The following is a 5,909-nucleotide window of genomic DNA, read 5'->3' on the forward strand; positions in this document are numbered from 1 at the left end:
ATGTCCTCAAGGTTCATCCATGGGTCAGAATTTCCTTTTTAAGGCTGAAGAATATTCTATTGTATCTTTTTTTTTCTTCTCCATTCATCCCTCGGTGGACACTTGTGTTACTTCCATGTTTTAGCCATTGTGGATAGTGCTGCTGTGAACACAGATGGACAAATACCCCCGAGACCTTGCTTTCAGTTCTTTTGGGGATATACTCAGAAGTGAAATTTCTAGGCTGGGCGCATTGGCTCATGCCTCTAATCCCACCACTTTAGGAGGCCGAAGGGGGTGGATACCTGAGGCCAGGAGTTCGAGAGCAGCCTGGCCAACATGGCGAAACCCCGTCTCTACTAAACATACAAAAATTAGCCGGGTGTGATGGCAGGTGCTTGTAATCCCAGCTATTCAGGAGGCTGAGGCAGGAGAATCGCTTTGAACCCAGAAGGCAGAGGAGCTAAGATCGTGCCACTACACTCCAGCCTGAGCAACAAGGGTGAAACTGTGTCTCAAAAAAACAAAAAAAAAAAAAAAAAAGAAATTTCTGGATCATATGGTAATTCTATTTTTTTTCTCTTTTTTTAAGACGGAGTCTCACTCTGTCACCAGGCTGGAGTGTGGTGGCGCAATATTGGCTCACTGCAACCTCTGCCTCCTGGGTTCAAGCAATTCTCCTGCCTCAGCCTCCTGAGTAGCTGGGACTACAGGTGCGCACCACCACACCCAGCTAATTTTTGTATTTTTAGTACAGATGGGATTTCACCATGTTGGCCCAGATGGTCCTGATCTCTTGACCTTGTGATCTGCCCACCTCAGCCTCCCAAAGTGCTGGGATTACAGGCATGAGCCACCAGGCCCGGCCAATAATTCTATTTTTTATGTTTATTTTTTAGAAACAGAGTTTCATGCTGTCACTCAGGCTGCAGTGGTATGATCATAACTCACTGCAGCCTTGAACTCCTGGGATCAAGTGATCCTCCTGCCTCAGCCTCCTGAGTAGCTGGGACTACAGATGTGATGCTACCATGCCTGACTTTTTATTTTTTGTAGAGATGGGTTCTTGCTATGTTGCCTAGACTGGTCTCGAACTCCTGGCTTCAAGCGATCCTCCTGTCTCAGCCTCTCAAAGTGTTGGGATTACAGGTGTGAGCCACCACACCCAGCGTCATTCTAGTTGTAATTTTTTGAGGAACTTCCATAGCGTTTTCTACAGTAGCGGTACCATTTTACATTCTCACCAACAATGCACAAGGATTTCAATTTCTCCACATCCTCACCAACATTTGCTCTTTTCTTGTTTTTATTTTTAATAGGAGCTCTCCTAATGGGTGTGAGGTGATATCTCATTATAGTTTTGACTCGCATTTCTCTAGCGATGTTGGGCATCTTTTCATGTACTCACTGGTCAAATGTTTATCTTCTTTGGAGAATTGTCTATTCAATTCCTTTGCGATCATGGTTTTCTTTTTGATGCTTGCTAGAATTTTGGTCTCTTTAGTTGGACTCTGGTGCTATTTTCCTCAGTATATTTGATGGTCTACCACAGGGGTCCCCAACCCCCGAGCCACAGACCAGTGTGGGTCCGTGGCCTGTTAGGAACTGGCCTGCACAGCAGGAGGTGAGCAGCAGTTGAGTGAGCGAAACTCCATCTGTATTTACAGCTGCTCCCTGTTGCTCACATTACCACCTGAGCTCCGCCTCCTGTCAGATTAGCAGCCTCGTTAGATTCTCATATGGAAGCATGAACCCAATTGTGAATTGCGCGTGCGTGGGATCTAGGTTGCACACCCCTTATAAGAATCTAATGCCTGATGATCTGAGGTGCAACAGTTTCATCCCGAAACCATACCCCCATCCCAGTCTGCAGAAAAATTGTCTTCCATGAAACCAACCAGTCCCTGGTGCCAAAAAGGTTGGGGACCACTGGCTTATAAGATACTCTATTCCCAACTTTAGTTCTCTTGCCCAAAACATAGAATTAACTACTCTGCTAGCTGCGTTTGTTCTTTGGTGTAAAAAAATGATTTGAATTCAAAACATGGGGTTCTGTCAAAATAGCACAGTGAATTCATGAATTGATCACGTCTCTGCTCCAAATAAAGAAACTACAAGAAGAGAAAAAAACAAAAGAACTGGTTCAAAAACAAGATAAAGAATTCCACACGCCAAAAACAGAGCAAAAGCGCAAAATGTGGGACGAGAATGAAGCTGTGGGCTTGTTGCATGTGGGGCCTGGCAATGGGGCTGAGAGTTCAGCTGCTGTGGGCTGAAGGGGTCTGAATAAACTCCAGCATAGAGGGGACAGGGCCAGCTCACTGCTTCCTCCCGTTTCATGCAAACCGGCAAACAGAGACAAAGGCAAACTGCCGCTGCTGTGCACCTGGGCTGTGGCTTCGAGAACAAACGATTAAGGAGATGGAAACTCACCAAGCCAAACCCACTTCATGGGTTCTGAACAGGGTCTGTGTGATCTTCCTAGGTCACCCAGGCCAGAGTCCCAAACTGCCATTCGACGATCAAACCCTAGAAGTGTGGATGCCCAGATGGACAGGAGCGGGTAGCTGCAGAAGCATTAGACAGGAAATAGCACAGGAGCACAGGAGAGCCGGTGAAAGAGCAGCTCCTTAGGCAATGTCTTTGCCTCCCGCTATTTCCATGGAAGACACCACAGGGGTGGGTCTCTCACCTGCTGGCCTTTGCTGTAAAGGGATTGGGTGGCAAGTGAGCCTCTTCACTGAGGCCCCAGATGTTACTGTTCGGGGCTGTCTATTCCAGGGTGGCTGGTTTCTCTAGAGATGACTCCTCCGGTCTCCTACCTGGGGAGGAGGATGTACCTGAGCCAGGGTACACCTGCATGTAGATTTCCTGGGAACAGACAGCAGGAAGGAACCGAGCTTTCAGAGCCCAGGCCCCCAGCCTTACCTTTTCTCCTGCTTTCCTGCCCTGCTTCTTCTCCCAGCCTGCAGCTTTGACTCAGGTCCTCAGTCCTGGAGCTTGACTCCATCTCTCGTCTCCTGCAGTTGGGAGCGGGCAGGTAGCCAGGCTGTGTGGGGCTTGGAGAGGACCTGGTGTCCCATCCTTTTGTAGAGAAACTTGTAGCTAACTCAGTTTTCAGCTCTCTGCCTCACTCCTGCTTCCTGCTGTCCCCAAGTACTCAGTCTCCTGCGAGCTCTGTGGGGCTCATTTCTTTCTTTCTTTCGTTTTTTTTTTTTGAGACAGGGTGTCACTGTCATCCAGGCTGGAGTGCAGTGGCACGATCATGGCTCACTGCAGCCTCAACATCCCAGGCTCAGGTGATCCTCCCATCTCAACCTACCGAGTGGCTGGGACTACCCAGTTAATATTTAAGTTTTTTGTAGAGATGGGTTTTTGCCATGTTCCCCAGGCTGGTCTCAAACTCCTGAGGTCAAGCGATGCTCCTGAGTTGGCCTCCCAAAGTTCTGGTATTACAGGTGCGAGATACCACACCCTGCCTTTGTTTGAGACAGGGTCTCCCTCATTTGCCCAGGCTGAGTGCAGTGGTGGTGCCATCACAGCTCACTGCAGCCTTGACCTCCTGGGCTCAAGTGACCTTCCTGCCTCAGCCTCCTGAGTAGCTGGGACCACAGGCACACCCCATCGTGCCTGGCTATTTTTTGTATTTTTCTGTAGAGACGCGGTCTCACTATGTTGCCCAGGCTGCTCTCAAACTCCTGGTCTCAAGTGATCTTCCTGCCTCAGCCTCCCAAAGTGCTGGGATTGCAGGCATGAGCCACCGCGCCTGGCCTGTTTGGTTGTTTTTTAAAAATAATTTTGGGCTGGGCGCAGTGCCTCATGCCTGTAATCCCAGCACTTTGGGAGGCTGAGGCAGGCCAATCACGAGGTCAGGAGTTCGAGACTAGCCTGGCCAACATGGTGAAACCGCGTCTCTACTAAAAATACAAAAAATAGCTGGGCATGGTGGCAGGCGCCTATAATCCCAGCTACTCAGGAGGCTGAGGCAGGAGAATTGCCTGAACCCAGGAGGTGGAGGTTGCAGTGAGCCAAGATTGTGCCACTGCACTCCAGCCTGGGCGACAGAGCAAGACTCTGTCTCAAAAATAAATAAATAAATAATTTTGGGGCTCTAGTAAGAAGAGATGGTAGATCTGCTCTCTGTTAACTTCCTCTCCTTTGATAGATGTGCCTGGGGGCAGAAGAGGGACAGCTTGCAGATGGCAGCCTGTGCATAGAGGCCCTGAAGGGGCTTGTCTGTTTTTATTGTACTGACTTTCAACTAACCTGACTGCTGCTGCCTCTGCCTTTCTCAGTCCTGAGCCTTTCCGGGTTCTGCAGGGCTCACCAGAGCCCTCCTTGGCTAAGCTCTTTCTGCCTGAATTCTTGGCCAGGGCTTCCTCTGCCTGGCCACTCCACCTGCCTGACACCTCCTAGAAATGTGTTGAACTCTCTGGTCCACCTCTCAGATGCTACCCTTCAGATTGGGCCCATTGGGTAGAGCAAAATGGGAAAATTTTAATATTCTTTCACTGCCATTCTGATGGGGTCTTGGGAGGAAGAAAATAGAAACACATTTCAGAATGGAGTTCTTGCTCATTAGCTAAGATGTTTTTGTTTTTGTTTTTTTGATACAGGGTCTCACTCTGTTACCTAGGCTGGAGTGCAGTGGTGCAATCTCAGCTCACTGCAACCTCCGCCTCCTGGGTTCAAGCGATCCTTCTGCCTTAGCCAAGTGGCAGTGACTACAGGCGCAGGCCACCACGCCCGGCTAATTTTTGTATTTTTAGTAGAGACGGGGTTTCACCATTGTGGCCAGGCTGGTCTTGAACTCCTGACCTCAGGTGATCAGCCTGCCTTGGCCTCCCAAAGTGCTGGGATTATAGGTGTGAGCCACCGCACCCAGCTCATTAGCCAAGATGAACCTCATTGCACCCACTTCCCTAAGAGCACTGACTGGCTTCCTTATGCTGGGAGAGGGTGGAAGGTGAGGGGCATGGGATGGGGGTAGGTGGATGGAGTGGGGTGGGGGAAGGGGAGTAGGTGGGATGGGTTAGCTTTGCTTTCTTATCTCCAAAGCCAATGGTGGCAATAGGTAGTTCTGTTTATAAACAAGAGGGTGGCCAGGCATGGTGGCTCATGTCTGTAATCCCAGCACTTTGGGAGGCCGAGGCGGGTGGATCACCTGAGGTCAGGAGTTTGAGACCAGCCTGGCCAACATGGTGAAACCCCGTCTCTACTAAAAGTACAAAAAATAGTCCGGCATGGTGGCGGGCACCTGTAGTCCCAGCTACCTAGGAGGCAGAGGTTGCAGTGAGCCAAGATTCCACCACTGCACTCCAGCCTGGGTGGCAGAGTGAGATCCTGTCAAAAAAAAAAACAAACAAACCAGAGAGATATTTTACTTCTGCATTTTCCACTAACAGTATTCTCATTCTAAGACATTAATTAGGCACCAAATTAAGAAAGAAAACCCCACTGCATCCTATTCTTGATTACTCTAGTGAGTTCTTATTCCTGTCTGTGTTAGTGTTTACCGGAAAGGGTGTTCTGATCCAGACTCCAAGAGAGGGTTCTCGGATCTCATGCGAGAAAGAATTCGGGGCTAGTCCACAGATTAAAGTGAAAGCAAGTTTATGAGAGAAGTAAAGAAACAAAAGAATAGCTGTTCCATAGACAGAGCAGCACTGAGCGCTGCTGGTTGGCTATTTTTAGGGTTATTTCTTGATTGAATGCTAAATATGGGGTGGATTATTCATGAGTTTTCCAGGAAAGGGATGGGGATTTCCCTTCTTTTCTATCATGTAAGGTCACTTCTGGACATTGTTATGGCCTTTGTAAGCTGTCACATGCTGGTAGAAGTGTCTTTTAGTATGCGAATGTAATACAATTGGTGTGTAATGAGCAGTGTGGACGACCAGAGGTTGCTTTGGTCGCCATCTTGGTTTTTG

Source organism: Pongo pygmaeus, chromosome 18, assembly GCF_028885625.2.
Source record: "Pongo pygmaeus isolate AG05252 chromosome 18, NHGRI_mPonPyg2-v2.0_pri, whole genome shotgun sequence".
In the NCBI taxonomy this organism is placed as follows: Eukaryota; Metazoa; Chordata; class Mammalia; order Primates; family Hominidae; genus Pongo; species Pongo pygmaeus.